The sequence below is a fragment of the Sminthopsis crassicaudata genome, chromosome 4, assembly GCF_048593235.1.
Source record: "Sminthopsis crassicaudata isolate SCR6 chromosome 4, ASM4859323v1, whole genome shotgun sequence".
Lineage (NCBI taxonomy): Eukaryota > Metazoa > Chordata > Mammalia > Dasyuromorphia > Dasyuridae > Sminthopsis > Sminthopsis crassicaudata.
Genome location: NC_133620.1, coordinates 249770958 through 249789773, shown reverse-complemented (window position 1 = coordinate 249789773; position 18816 = coordinate 249770958). Strand labels below are relative to the sequence as shown.

Here is an 18816-nt window from a genome sequence, read left to right as displayed (position 1 = left end):
TCATAGTTTACAGAATACACTTAAGGGTCAGTGAGTTTTTGTAATGCATCAGCCTTTATCAAGAAAGTTCTCTCTCATATGACCCAGTTAATTTTTCATCCAAATCATCTAATGAGTAATTAGCACTTATTTATTTAACTGCAAAGTACCAAAAAATTCTGAAAATAACTGAAGGTATACTATTTCTTTTATAACTCAGGTCCTAGGGAGAGAAAGGAATTAAGTTTTATGTAGTACTAGGCAGCATCCTAAGCATGCTTTAGAAATATTATTTAAGTCTCTCTCTATAATAGCCTTGTAAGTTACGTCCTTTTATTATTCTCATTTCTAAGTTGAGAAAAATTTAAGTAAGTAAAAGTTAAGTAACTCACCCAGGATCACACAGCTAGTGAGATTCTGAGATCATATTTGAATTCAGGTCTTCATAACTCAAGAGCCAGTGCTTTAACCATTGGGCCACCAATTTTCTAGATCAATGGAATTTTGTGGGAAGAAGACTCAAATTTAAATTTAAAGTATTTGTGGAAAATATTCTTTTTACTAAGTTCAACTCTATATATACCATAACAAATGGTTCAAAAATGAAGGAATATCTCAAATTAATAAGTCTTTTTACTACAATTGCTGATAATCTCCCAATTATCATACTTTTATGTTCTGATTTTGTTGTTTGTAGCACCATTGTTTATAGACACAGACAATACAAATAAATATGCCCATTTTGAATCATGGAGTTTCATTGTTTTAGAATATTAAAATCTATATTAAAAATTGCACACATATAATATGATATAATGCATAACATTAACAAGATAAAATATTAAAATTATAAACATTTAGCAACATTTAATAATCTAAACAAAATGAATTGTTAGATATGGTAATCAAAATAATCAAGCTTTGGTCTGAGGTATAGTGTTGACTTTTCTCCCATTTTGAAACTATAGTTCATCTGTGATCTTGTCTTTGCAAGTATTCCCTCCAACAATATATGTTATGACTGATACATAATCAAGTAATCTTTATAATTCTAACTCATGTATTCCAATAATCTTTCCACAAGATATGAACTAAAATTAAGGTCAAAATTGGAAATCATCTTAGTCATGATCTAATCCAGTACCCTCATATTACAGATGAGGAAATTAAACTGCACAGAAATTAAGGAATTTGCCAAAATCACTTAGGTATCAACTAGATTTTAATTCAAATATAATGCCACTAAAATCACCTCTTCAAATTCAATGCCCTTCCCACTTTCACATTGCCTGTTGTGCTGAAGGTTACTTAGATCTCTTGACATGAGTAAATATCAATTGACACTTTCCATCAGGTTTCATTTCCTTTTCTGTTTTTTGGGGTGGTGGTGGTGGTGGTGGTAGCTATATAGTGGAATTGAAGGGATTAGAACAGCATTTGGTTACTTGTGAAAATAGATTAAACCACACCGATTCTGTCTTATAATTTAATTCTGTAGCTAGTATAGATTCTACTTAATTATTGGTCTGCTCCAATTTCTGTCTTATGAGAAAAATTTATTTAATTCTAGGAATTTGGAGAATACTTTACTGCATTGTTTGCAGTAAACTAGCTGTGTATGATTATGAAACTAAACCACATCTCCCTGCTGGTTAGAGACCTTTAACTAAGGAATTAGGTTAACTTGATCAGAAAACCAGTTAGATTTTCAGATTATTATAAGTAGTTTTCTTATAATTGCACTCTTGAACAACCCATAAATTTTGGCTGAATATTGGCCTGATGCCAGACCTATATGGACTAATCAGTTATTGTTTCCATGTTCCCTTATTTAGGGAGTAAGATGTCTCTTTTTCTGAATACAGAGAATTACACCTGTTCATTGTCCCCTTCCCAAATTGGAAAGTTCCTAATTTTTCTTCTAATTAGAATTAAGCTTACTTAATGTACTATTTCTTTTTAATTAATTGGCTTTCTTTGATTTATTGATTTTAATGTATAAAGATTTGTTTCACTCTATATTCTATGCCAGATCTAAGCTGAGGAGATATGATCCTGCTTTGTTAGGCAAGTGGCACATATTGCTTAATAAATTTATACGCTTGCAAGATTGATACTTTGTTTTCTCAGTCATTTCATCTTTTCCTCATCACACTAATGGTGTCACTTTTGTCATTACTCATCTACAAGTACTGCTTTTAAGTATGTTTCATAATGTTTATGATCATCATTGGATGTCTTCTTTGCTTTGGTTTATCTGAAACTTCATTTTAGAGGGAAATCTATAGCAACTGGATATTCCAGTTATCAAATTTATGATTAGGGAGATTGAAGCTTAAATGGCTTAAACACTAATTTTGTGACACTGAGCAAATTACTTAAATTTTCTCAGTCTCAGTTTCTTCTCCAGGAAAATGAGGAAAACAAATAGATCACAATTAGAGTTATCAATGAATCTTCTGAAATAGTCCCATTATTTGAATGCACATTCCATATTTCTGCAGGGCTTGAATAGATTACCATATTGTACATAATTATGGATTAAAATGGTTTGAATTCAAATACATTGACTACTTCAAGGGATTCATTATTTGTTCTAGTAGGAGCTTAACTAAATCTAACTCACATGGTTATTTTTAAGGACAAAATAATATTTGTAAAGTACTTTGCAAACTTTGAAGCATTATATAAATGCTATTATTGTTGTTTTTGTTGATCATTTTCTGTTATGACTTGAAGCCATAACAGAACAAAATTAAATTAACTACAACTGTTGTACTTTATATATCCTTGGAGATAATTATTGCTCAGAACTTAATTAAATTAAACTATTAAATATTAAAATAATAATATAAAATATATAATGCAATATAATATTAAAATATTAAATATTTTGAGACTTTTTTGAGAACATAAATTTTAGAGAAATATGAGGTGGAATACCTGGAAAATTCTCATAACCTGCACTAAAAATTCTTTTCTTTATGTAATTAAGCATGAATTCAAATGATAGAAAAGCTGTAGATTTCTGGAAGATAGAAACAGGCAGATTACCCAATACACAGTCATTAGGGGTGAGGTAGCTATTTTGCAGAGAATTTTGATTGATTCCAAAACTGAAAAACAGATTCACCAATAATAGACAACTTTAAATAATAGATTGAGCTACATATCAAAGGACTGACATCCACACATTTATATGTGTATAGTAGGGGTGAGGGGGAAGAAGGGAGTAGCTTGTATAGCTCTAATCATAGAGAAATATCGATAAAACTCACTTTACAATGTAAGTCCATACCTTTTAGGAGCAGAATATACTTATTGATTTGAGGGGGGGAAAGTTATCATATAATAGTATCTGGTAAAAAAATAAATTTATATGCCAACTATTTTAAATTATATTTGTTAATGAAAGACAGTTTGGAGAGAGAAAAGTAGCAGACAAACGAGATTGATGGCATCACTTCTAAGGATTCCTTCTTTAGGAACAATGTGTTTCTCATTCTCTTCTTCTATCCTTCAACGCACCCAACAACAAGTATTAAGGCAGGTAATGAATAGAATCATTCAATAGATTTGGTATCAGGAAGACTTGAGTGCAAATTCTGCCTCAGGTACTTATCATTTGTTTGACCATAGACTTACTAATCATTGATCTCTTCTGATTCATGTATGATTTCAATTTAACTAAGGCAAAGTTACAAAAAGTCATCAGCTTCCCTTTCTCTTCTAAAGTTATCAATGTACATTGACAAAACAAAATGTAGGAAGATTGGCAATGACTCTTGATGATGTATATGATCTTGGTATTGCTGATGTATAACCAACTCTAAGCATTTGACAGTGCCTGTTTCAGCAATCTTAAAGGCTTTTGAAGCAAATTATTCTTATCTGTCCATTCTTCTGAGTGAAGTCGTTACATGATGGAGATAACTGCTCTCTAAATCATCTATCAAGAGATTTTTACAAGAAGGGTGGCCACTATACATGCCACATACAACTTCTTGGAGCCACAGGTAAGAATTGGTTTACAGGTAGACACCAAAAGTAAATATGCAAACCCTAAAAAGAGTTTGTCAAAAGAGGCACTAATTCTCTCTGAACACATAATCTGGCACAGATTTTTTTTTTTTTAAGATACATCAAGCAAAACAATTTTTTCCATAAAAAACTATCTGGATAATTCCATCAAACTTCTACTTTCCTTGGCATGCAGGAACCTGATCCCAGGCATTTTTGCCCTTTTTTACTTTCTTGATATTGTAAGTATTGCTGTCACCCAACTGAATCACATTACATTACCTATAATGCATACCACTGTTTAGTGACACTTGGGTTCAACCATCTGTATTTCTTCAAGTATTTTACAATTGATACATTATTCATTTCTTCCTGCATAAGGTCCCAGAAGAAGTATTGAAGTGCTAGTAAATTCTGTCTTATTTTAAAGTGTAAAAGATCTCAAAAATTGCTCACTACTATGGATGAACAAGTTATAAATCTATTGCTATAAATAGACTACAAAATAAGATAGGAAAAAAATGCTGAGGAAGGAGGACAAAATTCTCGGGAAAAACTGAGTTAAAAACAAAACAAAACAAGTATTATGTGTTTTATTCAACATGTCAACAATGCAACTAAAATTTGTTTTAATTAAAATTCATTGAGCAAAAGACAATAAGCATTGTACTATATTCTACTGCTCTGATCATTCTACTTTCCCATCATTTTTTTAAATTTTAATTCTTTTCTGATTATGCATATATATGAACTTTTAAAAATACACTTTTTTGTGTGAATCATGTTGGGAGAGAAAAATCAGAACAAAGGAGAAAGATCATGACAAGAAAAAAAAAACAGAAAAAAGTGAACATAGCATTTGTTGATTTACATTCAATTTGCTTTTTATATGCAGATGGGATCCACCTCTTCACTGAAAAAATATGAAAAAAAAAACCCAAGTATTTCATAGTTGATCATGGCACAATCTTGTTGTTACTGTCTACAATGTATTCTTGGCTCTGCTTGTTTTGCTCAGCATCAGTTTGTACTAAGCTAGAATTAAATCTATCAGTTTCCCTAAAATTTCTTTGTCTGGGTACAAATGGATTCAATTTTACTTCTGATTATTTTGCTATTATTCTATTATTATTGTGGCAATCAAGGACTCCAAGATCTACAACTAAAACTTGAATCCTTTCCAAAAAACAAAAATAGCAATTTTAAAATTAACATACATAGTGAATAACAAAGAACTCTATTTATCTAAATCATAGCAAAATACAAGTCACAGATGATATGCAGAGGAGAATATATAGTAAATAATTCAGAATGAAGAAGTTCTTCCATTTGGAGAGAATTAACAGCTCAATCAAGAGAGTGTGTCCCTGTTCTTACTCCAGGGCAATCCTGAAAGCTTCATCTGTAGCAATTATGAGATAAAAGACATGATGGGTAATTCTACATCATCTCATATTTCCTAGAATTGTTTTCTTCATCAATCTGAAGTGGTGTTGGTCTCTTCCAAATTCCCTGTCCAAAGTGCCTGAATCGACTAAAAGCTTAAAATGTCCCATAGTAGATTTGACAGAACAAAATAAGAAAAAGACTGAATACTTGTATTAATCACATTTCTTTCTTTTTTTAAACCTTTTAATTTGCAAAACATAACCAGAAATACTTTTTCAACATTGACCCTTGCAGCTTTGAGTTTCAAATTTTCCTCTTTTTCCCTCCACCCCCTCCTCTAGAGGGCAAGCAATCCAACATATGTTATACATGTTTAAATATATGTTAAATCCAAGATGTGTAAACATATTTATACAATCAGAAAAATCAGATCAAGAAGGAAAGAAAATGAGTAAGACAACAAATTGAAAGTGAACAATATCAAATAGATTATATTGTGATCCACATTCAGTTACTACAGTCCTCTCTCTGGATATAGATGGCTCTCTTCATCACAAGATCACTGGAGCTGACATCAATCATATCATTGTTGGAAAGAGTCACATTCATCAGAATTGATCATCGTATAATATAGACATTGTTGTGTACAATGATCTTCTGGTTCTGCTCATTTCACTTATCATCAGTTCATATAAGTTTCTCCAGGTCGCTCTAAAATCATGCCCCTGATCATTTCTTATAGAACAATAATATTCCATAGCATTCATATATCATAATTTGTTTAACCATTCTTCAACTGATGAGCATCCATTCAGTTTCCAGTTTCTTGCCAAAACAAAAAGGGCTGAAATAAACATTCATGTGTGGGTCCCTTTCCTTTCTTTAAGATCTCCTTGGAATATAGACCCAGTAGGAATACTGCTAGAGGAAAGGGTATGCAGAGTTTGATAACTTTTTCAACATAGTTCCAAATTACTCTCCAGAATGGTTGGATCTGTTCACAGTTCCACCAACAATATATTAGTGTCTAAATTTTCCTACATCCCCTTCAATATTCATCATGATTTTTCCTGTCATCTTAGCCAATCTGAGAGCTGTTCAGTGGTGTCTCAAAGTTGTCTTAATTTGCATTTCTCTGATCAATTGTGATTTAGAGCACCTTTTCCTATGATGAGAAATGGGTTTTAATTTCTTCAACTGAAAATTGTCTGTTCATATTCTTTGACCATTTATCAATTAGAGAATGGCTTGAATTTTTATAAATCTGAGTCAATTCTCTATATATTTTAGAAATGAAACCTTTCTCAGAATCCTTAAATGTAAAAATGTTTTCCATTTTTTTGTTTCTCTTTTGATCTTCTCTGCATTAGTTTTGTTTGTAGAAAACCTTTTTAACTTCATATAATCAAAATTATTTATTTGGTGTTCAATTATGAGTTTCAGTTCTTTTTTGATCACAGATTTCTTCCTTCTCCACAGAACTGGGAGGTAAACTATCCCATGCTCTTCTAATTTGCTCATAATATCACTCTGTCTAAATCATGAACCCATTTTGACTTTATCTTGTTATGTGGTATGAGACGTAGGTCAATGACTAGTTTCTTACATACTAGTTTTAAACTTTCCCAGCAATTTTTGTCAAATAGAATCACATTTTCTTTCAACAGTGTTATGATATTTGACCAAATTGACCTGAATTCCTTTTCAGAGGAATAGATGAACATTTGTTTGAACTGTATCTAATATTATATATTTGGTGGCATGGTAATATAGGCTTTGTTCAATAAATTGTCAGTCTTCAACTTCAAGACTCAATCATGGTATAGTGAATAATTTTTCAAAACACAAGATTTAAGTTCCAACTGTATCACTAACCAACTGTGTGTGAACTTGGGAAAATGACAGTATCTAGGGGCAGCTAGGTGGTGCAGTAGATAGAACACCAACCCTGAAGTCAGGAGAACCTGAGATCAAATCTGATCTCAGACACTTAACACTTCCTAGTTGTGTGATCCTAGGCAAGTCACTTAACCCCAATTGTCTCAGCCAAAAAAAAATGACAGTGTCTCTGGGCATAAAAAATATGTTATCTCTTATATTATATTATATTATATTATATTATATTATATTATATTATATTATATTATATTATATTATATTATATTATATTATATTATATTATATTATATTATATTATATTATATATATATAATATATATATATATCATCTATACATAATGGATGTTTTAATAAAGAATAATGGAAGTCTTTTGAAATTTCTTTGTGAAATTCAGCTTTCTCAATGAAGATAAAAATAATAATACACTCATTACCCTCCAAAGTAGATTATTTTAAAGAATTTAACTTTATACGATAAAATACTATATAATTGTGATTTTATTTATTTGTTTTGATATTGATTTTCTTTTTTGCTTTATTGATACTTTAAATTTTATATCACAGTCATGTATCAATATATTCCCTTTTGCTTATCCCTTGAAACCGATTCTCCCTCTTTAACAAAAATGAAAACAAAACAAAAAGTTCATGAAAGAAATAAATACATTAACAATATATAGCACATTCAATATTCCACAATCAAAGTCATCAGCTTTTCCATGAAAGTAATGATAGAAATTTTATCTATTCTTCTCTGACAGCAAAGCTTATCATTGTACTTAGATATTAAAATTGTTTTATTTCTTTTTACATTTGTATATTTACATTTACAATTCTCTATTTTTATTATTGTAATTAGGTATAATTCCTGGTTTGGATTATTGTATCAGATTATATAAGCCTTCCTATAATTCTCTAAATTATTTATGTTTGACATTATTTCCAAGCCAGTAATAATCTATCATATTCATGTGTCCTACATTGCGCAGCTATTCCTTAATTAATAAACTCTACTTCATTACCGGTTCTCTTTTTTGGCAAGGAGTTCTGCCTTTGTTACTATTAAGCATTATATTTCTCATTTTTCCATAACCTGGGCCACATAATCAATGTTTCCATCTACTAAAATTATAGAAATAAAACAATTTTACATGAAGTTTAATTGTTTGAGGAGGGCTGAAGTGAGAGAGTATGACTAACTGAACAGAGAAGGCTCTTGTCAATTGAATCTCTTGGTTTCAGAAGAACAGATTTGAAGTCAGAGAGCCCTTAAAATTTATGTATGTGTATATATATATATATATATATATATATATATATATATATATATATATATATATATATATATATATATATATATATATATATATATATACATATATACATATATATGTATATATATATATATACATATATATATAGATATAGCTATGATGATAAAATGTGCTCAAAGTGTATTTCCATATGAGTGAAAAATAATGATTTTTTAGTAATTAAAGCAATTTTACTACTTGCAAAATGTCTACCATCATGAGGGCATGAATAGCAAAAATTAAGTGAAGGAAACTCTTAGAAATGCTTTTTATAAAACCTATTTCCAGATTAAGAAATCAAATGTTATATTTTGAAGTCAAACAAGTCTGCTTTTCATAAATATATCTATGCTTATATGGGGAATTATAGTACCATTGAAAATATTTTTTTTTCATTTTACATTAATTTTTATTGTAAGGTTTTAAAGATAATGATATATAGGCAAAGACATGGATGGTTACTACTGGAGGGTATAGGAATATGAACAAGAAGAATTTTCACTAGCAGATTTATTATACTATAAAAGTATTAATAAAGAATAACAGAAGAGTCTTTTGAACATTCTTTGTGAAAACCAGAAGTTAAAAAACATTGTATGAAGGAAGAAACAACATATCTATTTCAATAACTGTTGGATATTTATAAGGGGAATGAGAAAAACAATTCCAATGTTGTCCTATCTGCATTTCTCAGTTCTAATTAGTACAAGATATAATAGAAAAAAATATCCATTTAATTTTAAATTAGAGGAGGAAGATTAAGTGTTTATTTTAAAAAGAGCAGAGCTTTAATTAGTTTATTTCATATATGATTTTCATGTATGATTTTCCTACCTGATTACTAACTGTTGAACCAGTAGTTGGGTGTTTTAGATTTTTGTTTTATTAATGGAGATTTTATTATTAACAAAGTCTAGAAACATGCACATTGAACAATTTTGAATGACAAAGTATCCCAGAAAAGCTTCACTTACCACGTAGATTTGCACATCCACATCCACACGCAAATATGTTTGTATTTATATGTATGTATTTATATAAAGACATATATTTATATATACATATATATATATGTATATTCACATATATATGTATATATAATTTATCTCTATATATTGAGTGGATGTGTTTTTGGGTGTTCGGGTTTCAAACAGTCAGAAGCCATGTCACCCACCTACTCCAAACTCCCCTGTATTTGCAATTTAGAACATGAGAATTTATCATCAATGAAACCCATTTTTTACATTAGTCATAAACACAGCTCTCTTCAACTCCCCCTCAAAAAAAAATTATGTATTCTAAATTCTGAATCTTTCTTTTAGGAGTTAGACAATATGTTTCATCGTTAGTCCTCTGGAATTCTGGTTGACCTTAATGCTGACAAGAGTTCAATATAATAATATTCCATCATCTTTACATGCAATAACTTTTTAAGCCATACCCCAGTTTTTGGGAACTCTCTCAGATTTCCATTCTCATCCTTTGCCACCTTAAGAAGGGCTATACATATTTTTATATATCCTTAGATTTTGTCTTGTTTAGTGCTCATTCTCCTCCCACATTGGTTTATCATTCTTCTAATTATCTTACCTACCTTCTCCTTCTCCTTTCTGTTTTTCTGTTAAATGATTTTTTTTTTGCACCCAACTGTGTATATATGTTGTTTTGCATTCTTTCTTCTTTTGCCAGGTTCATATAAGTGGCATTCAAATGTCAGAGTTCTCCTTCCTCATCTTCCTTCTTTATATAGTTATGTAATTGTATACAGTAATCATGAGACAATTTTCCCTATAATTTTCACTTTTCCTTCCCTCCTACCATTCCCCTTTCTTTATATTCTTTTCTTAACATCAACAGTACTCAATAAAATTACTTACAGACATTGCCTAGTAGACTCTTTCTATGAATCCTGGAGCTGATAGGACTCAGAAGGAGTATATATAACATAAAATTAAGAGTTGGTTCTATGAAAAAAACATCAAAATAGATAAACCCTTAGTAAATCTGATTAAAAAAAGGGAAAAGGAAAATCAAATTGTTAGTCTTAAAAATGAAAAGGGAGAAATCGCCACTAATGAAGAGGAATTTAGAGAAATAATTAGGAGTTACTTTGCCCAACTTTATGCCGATAAATTCAATAACTTAAATGAAATGGAAGAATGGCTTCAAAAATAATATTTTAAAATATGTCTTTTGACACTGTTTTCATGAATATTGTATTTGCTATGAGATAATATATATTTTGTTGTTGTTATTGTTTTAAGCCTTTTTTGTCTTAATCATTGTTGTTGCCTAATTAAGTCATTACTTCCATTTGGCTCACCCATTTGTATTTTCAAGTAGTTTATTGTTTGGCAAATATTGAGAATATAAAATATTTGGGAATCCATCTACCAAAGAAAAGTCAGGAATTATATGAGCAAAATTACTAAACGCCACAAAAATAAAGTCAGATTTAAATAATTGGAAAGACATTCAGTGCTCTTGGATAGACTGAGTGAATATAATAAAGATGACAATACTCCCCAAACTAATCTATTTATTTAGTGCTATACCAATCAGACTCCCAAGAAACTATTTTAATGACCTAGAAAAAATAACAACAAAATTCATATGGAAGAATAAAAGGTTGAGAATTGCAAGGGAACTAATGAAAAAAAGTCAGATGAAGGTGGTCTAGGTGTACCTGATCTAAAGCTATATTATATAGCAGCAGCAACCAAAACCATTTGGTATTGGCTAAAAAATAGACCGGTCGATCAGTGGAACAGATTAGGTACAAAGGACAAAAAACGGTACATCTATAGCAATCTAGTGTTTGACAAACCCCAAAATACCAACATTTGGGATAAAAATTCATTATTTGAAAAAAACTGTTGGGAAAACTGGAAATTAGTATGGCAGAAATTAGATATTGATCCACACTTAATACCATATACCAAGATAAGATCAAAATGGGTCCATGATTTAGGCATAAAGAATGAGATAATAAATAGATTAGAGAAACAGAGAATAGTCTACCTCTCAGACCTGTGGAGGAGGAAGGAATTTATGACCAGAGGAGAGCTAGAGATCATTATTGATCACAAAATAGAAGATTTTGATTACATCAAACTAAAAAGTTTCTGGACAAACAATACTAATGCAAACAAGATTAGAAGGGAAGTAACAAATTGGGAAAATATTTTTACAGTTAAAGGTTCTGATAAAGGTCTCATTTCCAAAATATATAGAGAACTGACCCTAATTTATAAGAAATCAAGCCATTCTCCAATTGATAAATGGTCAAAGGATATGAACAGACAATTCTCAGATGATGAAATTGAAATTATATCCACTCATATGACCAAATCACTACTGATCAGAGAAATGCAAATTAAGACAACTGAGATACCACTACACACTTGTGAGATTGGCTAAGATGACAGGAACAAATAACGATGAATGTTGGAGAGGATGTGGGAAAACTGGGACATTGATGCATTGTTGGTGGAATTGTGAAAGAATCAGGCCATTCTGGAGAGCAATTTGGAACTATACCCAAAAAGTTATCAAATTGTATGTACCCTTTGATCCAGCATTGCTGGAACTAGCTAGCCTTGAGAACAAAAAAAAAAATCTAGGTTCAGGCCACCCTTCTAGCAAATCCTCACTTATGATACTGAGCAAGTCATAATAAAATGATAAATAGAAGAAAAGGGGCTTAATTGAATTGGTAATAGAGTTCTGTATAACTATGGAATCAGAAGTTCAGTCTCTAACTTTTTAAAAATAAGTTGGCATTTTTGTAGCATAAAGGTAAATAAGGACCATGAAATGAATTTTATTTGAAACAAGTGTTTGACTCTTGTGAGCATCAATGGTAGTCAAAACTACATCCAAGTCCTCTCTGATTTGGAGAATCCTAAACTGGCCTTTCTTATACCTCCTTACTCCTCTGGATACTTGTTCTTCTTCTTCAGCCTCTTCTGAAATTCTCCATTGTTAGACACTTCTAAGCAGTAACATTCCTTGCCATAAATGTCTAACAACCCCTTGCCAATGATATCAAAATTAGACTCTATATGAGTCACGGTGGTGGTTGTTGCTGAGCTTCTGGGCCCCGGCGCGGCTCGCGGAAATTGGATAAACCCACTGAGGATGCCCGAGAACCACGACGATAAGCCTCACCCAAGCGATTCAGAGCAAGCCCTAGAAGATGGTGTAGAGGGGGCTGACGAGTCCGTCCAGAAGCGGATCCGGCAGAGTACTCCCAGCCCTCAGAGACTGCCCAGACCTCAGTCTAGTCCTCCTCGATTTGTGTCAGTGGATGAACTCATGGAGACGGTCAAAGGAGTTACTAATATGGCATTGGCCCATGAAATTGTAGTGAATGGGGACTTCCAGATAAAACCAACAGCACTGCCAGAAGACAGCTTGGAGAAGAGAGTCAGGGAGATTGTCCACAAAGCCTTTTGGGATTGCTTGAGTGTCCAACTAAGTGAAGATCCACCAACTTATGACCATGCTATCAAACTTGTTGGGGAAATCAAAGAGACCCTCTTATCTTTCTTGCTGCCTGGTCACAGTAGATTGAGAAACCAGATCAGCGAAGTCCTCGATCTGGACCTGATAAAGCAGGAGGCAGAGAATGGAGCCCTGGACATTTCCAGGCTGGCTGAATTCATCATTGGGATGATGGGAACACTCTGTGCACCAGCTAGAGATGAGGAGATTAAGAAATTGAAGGACATTAAGGAAATAGTTCCCCTTTTCAGGGCACTGTTTTCCGTGCTAGACCTAATGAAGGTAGACATGGCTAACTTTGCTGTCAGTAGCATTAGGCCGCATCTCATGCACCAGTCAGTTGAATATGAAAGGAAGAAGTTTCAAGAATTTTTCGAGAAACAACCAAATGCCCTGGACCTGGTCACCCAGTGGCTGCAAGAGGCCTCAGAAGATCTCATTAACCAGAGGAACCGGAACTCCCTGATGGCTGGGGAGGGGGCCAAGGGCTCCGAGGGGACGGCCGCACTGTGCCCACTGACTGTCCAGAACCACACCTACATGAAGCTGCTGAAGTGGGAGCACATGCACCGGCCCTTCCCTGAAACCGTCCTGATGGACCAGCCCCATTTCCAGGAGATGCAGCAGGAGCTTGAGAGGCTCAGTGTGGTGGGGGCGACCTTGCTGGTCACTTATAGCGCCTCTGCTCCAGGGGTGTCCAGCCTAGCCGGCTTTGCCGAGAAGCTCAAGATGGTCGTCCAGGTCCTGCTGACAGACATGCATCTGCCTTCCTTTAATCTGAACGAAGCCCTTGCCACTGTCGGGGAGAAAGTGTGCGTGGAGGTGGTTGGCTGCCTGGCCCAGTGCGGATTCACCCCTCTCAGCCCCGACAAGGAGATCGCCCTCAAAGGACAGATCCAAGTGATTGCCAGCCCCAATGACCCCATCCGCAGGCTTGTGGATGCCACAATCCAGGCCTTCTTGGAGGCTCACCTGGCCTCTGGCCTCCAGAAGTCTCTCCCTGCCATTTCGGGGGGCCTGGGCCCCGTCCAGAAGGAGCTGGAGGAGGTGGCTGTCAAGTTTGTGCACCTGGTCAACTACAACAGGATGGTTTTCAGCCCCTACTACAACGCCATCCTCAGTAAGATATTGGGGCCGGAGGGCCCCCGGGGGTCAGTGAGCTTGTAGAGGCCCCCTGCCAGCAGCAGCCTCAGCACAGTGTTCTTTAGTTGGCTACCAACCCCTGTTCTCTCCCGTATTGTTGCTTTGGAAAATGGCTTTCTCTCTAATACATTCCTTTCTCAGCAAGAAAAAAAAAAAAAAATAGACTCTATAAATTAAATCTTATCCTTTTCTAAAAACAAATAAATAAGCAAATAAATGAATGCAAGAATGAACAAATGTATGGGCTTTAACTGCTTTGGTTCAGTCCTAATGTATTAATTGTCCTAGTATATGGACATGTTTCAGAAATATACACAATTTCATATGCTAAACTCAAATGATTGCACACAAATTTTGAAAGTAGCTAAGTTGGATACATAAGCTACTGGGTGATTCAGGAGATAGAGTGTTAGACCTGAAGTCAGGAAGACTAATCTTCCTGGGTTAAAATCTGGTCTCAAATACTTATCAGTTTTTTGATTCTGGGCGACTAACAACCCTATTTGCCTTGTTTCTTATCTGTAAAATGAGCTGAAGAAAGAAATGGTCAATTTGCCAAGGAAGCCCCAAATGGGGTCACAAAAAGTTGGACTCAATTGAAAAAAGCTGGAAAAACAACAAGAAGCTCAAAATAGATCGATCACTCCTGATTTCCATTTTCATGATTCAAAGGACACAACATCCAACATTTAGTGACTGATGATAATATATGTTTTATTGTTGAAGCACTGTCTGATTATTTTCTTTTATTTATCTTCTTAAGCTTTTAAATCTTTCCTGTTATGAATTAAAGTCCAATAAAATCTTATCCTACCACCTTTCATTACTTGAGCTATTTTTTTTAAAGTTTATTTTAAATGCTTACCCAGAAAACTAGATAGATAAGTTATCAAAAGATAAAAAGATAATATCCTAAGAAATTAATTAAATGATCCATAAAGATAAATACAGGAAGAAATATTTGGAAAAAATTATGATGCTTTTCTTTTCAATAAAATGACCATTTTGAATTTTTCTTTTCCTCTGCTCCATTTTGCTTTACTCTTTCTCCTCCTACTTCTCCTTTTTATTTCTGTTTCAATTTCTTTTTTTCTCTTCATATACCTAAAAATATGTGTATAGATATACACATGCAGACATAAATGCATATGCTAAATGATTTATTTTAAAATAAAATAAATCATGATATATTTTCTAATATAAAAACAAAAGGTTTGTCTTTTTTATATTTTGATCTTAGCCCAACATATTTCATGATACATAGTAGGTGCTCAAGAAAGATTTATTAATTGGTTTATTGGTTGAATGTTTTTTCAAAAATATTAATAACTTTTATATTTATAACATGCATTTTTATAGACTTGAGATTTAATCATCAAACCTATTTTCATAAAAATTAATAAAATAATATTTTGGGAAAATATGAAAGAAACTATATATTCAAATTCTAAAAATGATTTCTCCCTCTTCACTCTTCCTACATGTCATATCTCCTTTACCCTGTTAATACTAATTATTTAAAATATTTAATTATAAAGATCAAAACAATTAAAATTATCTAAATCTGTTAAAGAAAATAAAAATGAAAAACTTACATGTAAAAATATATTATTGTATGAGTAAACACTGTGTTTCAAAATAAAAATTGTGAAATGGTTGCAGATTGAAAAGAACATAAATAAATGTGAAAGAGGATTAATTTGTTAAAGAAGTTTAACAATAATGGAAGAATTTATCTATCCAAAAATCTGAAATTGTGTAAAATACATATATGTTATAAAATGATGCATATTTGATACCATTAGAATTTTCCTATGTTACCTAAAGCTTATACACTTTCAAAATATTATACACATCGCATAATTATTTTAAACTAAAGGAAATGTTAATTATGAAAGCATAAGAGTCCTGAGATTTTGTATAATTTATTTTGACTCTGGAGGTTTTAGAGAATTATAATAATTTCCTAATATTCAGGAGGAAATAATTATTTTAATTATAATATGCATTTAGGAATCTGGTATCTTTTTTGCTGAGAAATATTGATACATGCATACATATGTGCAGTTTAGCAATCCAAAAGCACACATGTTGTTCTAAACATAGTACTTTTAAGCTGTCAGAAATATTAGAGATAAGATAACTCTGAGATACCACTACACACCTGTCAGATTGGCTAAAATGACAGGAACAAATAATGATGAATGTTGGAGGGGATGTGGGAAAACTGGGACACTGATACATTGTTGGTGGAGTTGTGAAAGAATCCAGCCATTCTGGAGAGCAATTTGGAACTATGCCCAGAAAGTTGTCAAACTGTGCATACCTTTTGACCCAGCATTGCTGTTATTGGGATTATATCCCAAAGAAATACTAAAGAGTGGAAAGGGACCTGTATGTGCCAAAATGTTTGTGGCAGTTCTTTTTGTTGTAGCTAGAAACTGGAAGTTGAATGGATGTCCATCAATTGGAGAATGGTTGGGTAAATTGTGGTATATGAAGGTTATGGAATATTACTGCTCTGTAAGAAATGACCAGCAGGAGGAATACAGAGAGGCTTGGAGAGACTTAAATCAACTGTTTCTGAGTGAAATGAGCAGAACCAGAAGATACTTCAACAACAATACTGTATGAGGATGTATTCTGATGGAAGTGGAAATCTTCAACATAAAGAAGATCCAACTCACTTCCAGTTGATCAATGATGGACAGAAATAACTATACCCAGAGAAGGAACACTGGGAAGTGAATGTAAATTGTTAGCACTACTGTCTATCTACCCAGGTTACTTATACATTCGGAAGCTAATAATTAATGTGCAACAAGAAAATGGTATTTACACACATATATTGTATCTAGGTTATATTGTAACACATGTAAAATGTATGGGATTACCTGCCATCAGGGGGAGGGAGTGGAGGGAGGGAGGGGATAATTTGGAAAAATGAATTAAAAAAAAAAAAGAAATATTAGAGATAATTTAGACTTTCAAAATGAATTGAGGGGCAGCTAGGTGATGTAGTGGTAGAGCACCAGCCCTGAAGTCAGGAGGATCTGAGTTCAAATCTGGCCTCAGAAACTTAACACTTCCCAGCTGTGTGACCCTGGGTAAGTCACTCAACATCCAAAAAAAAAAAAAAAAACTGAATTGAAAATTTTTTGTAAAACATTTACATTTGCTGAATGTTATTTTTGATTGTATCAAGTTGGCAATACATTCCTAGGGGAAACTATATAGATTCAAGATAAAATATAAATTATTCTTAGGTTGCAGCAACATTACCTTTTAAAGTCACTTAAATAAAAGATTGTTTTTCTTATAAAATGATATAAATTATCATGCCATATGTATATACCATGCCAGTAGGGAGAAATGTCATATCAAGAATAAATTTGGCAAATCACATTGTTGTGAAACTGATCATCAAATACAAGTTCCCCTAAAAATTTAATACAAGTAAATGTCTGGAAGATTGTTAGGGTCAAAGAGAGGTCAAGCAAGTGTAATTAGGATGTAACATAGGCCTATGTGGTCTGGAGATCCCTGGATGTAATTGACTGAGTACACAGAAACCACCTTCATGGGTAGGAACTCTGGCCATGGCAGGAACCCTGAACACTCTGAAGCCTTGTCAGGAATGGGAAGTGTCTCTATCTCTGGCTATTGCTGTGACCTCATGGAACTGATATAAGCTCTGTGGGGGAGGAGCTCGACCCTTTTCACCTGGAGCTCTGCTAAGAGAAGCAACTAAGAAAATGCAAGAGATCTTAGAGTAGGATGTAACTCGGATGAATAAAATTCCTGAGCTTGCCTGCAACTACTCTCAAATATTCTGTTGTGTTTTAACTATGTCCCTTTGAGACAGTAGCCAGAGGATTTCTAACAACCTCAAAAAAAGGTAAGCTTGATATTAATATTTACCAGAGATTTCTCTGAAGCCCTGGGATTTAGGAGAGATTGGCAATAGCAAATGCAATGATAGCATGTTGCAGGAGATAATGAAGAAAGGGATTTGTTTACACTTAAGCATAACTACTATTATATTTCCAAGTTTTTATTCTTAGATATGTTGATTATTTTCCAAGACAATGTTAATTAGGTTAAATTACTTAAAGAATAAAGACTTGAAAAATTAAGCATTGTCGTGTCCTGAGTCTATTATATGCAATGATGTGATATTTTTGCATCTCCAAATACTTAAACATCTAAATAAAAAAGAATTGCATTTTAAGAGAAGAATAAGAGTGCCATTAAAAGAAATAATGAACATCTCTGGGTTATGTAAGCACAAAAAAAGTTTGGAAGATTAAATTTCTCTATATTTATGGGACCTTGAACTTGATAATGACTGATTAATAAAATGATCCACAGCAATTCCAAAGGACTTATCATGAGTCTTCTCTACCTTCAAAGAGAGAACTGTTGAATTTTGAGTGAGATTTAAAGCATTTTTTCATCTTTATTTTGATTCTCTTTTTTTGGAAATATGGCTAATATTTAAATATATTCAGAATGTTTCACATGTATCAATCAGTAAGTGCTATTGTGTCTTGTTTTCTTGATAGGT

At 32.8% G+C, this 18816-nt stretch overlaps 1 pseudogene; it reads left to right on the top strand.

The window, feature by feature from the left end:
* Nucleotides 1–12678: 12678 nt before the first annotated feature.
* LOC141540723 (T-complex protein 11-like protein 1 pseudogene) lies at nucleotides 12679–14273 on the top strand (annotated as a pseudogene).
* The last annotated feature ends 4543 nt before the right edge of the window (nucleotides 14274–18816 follow it).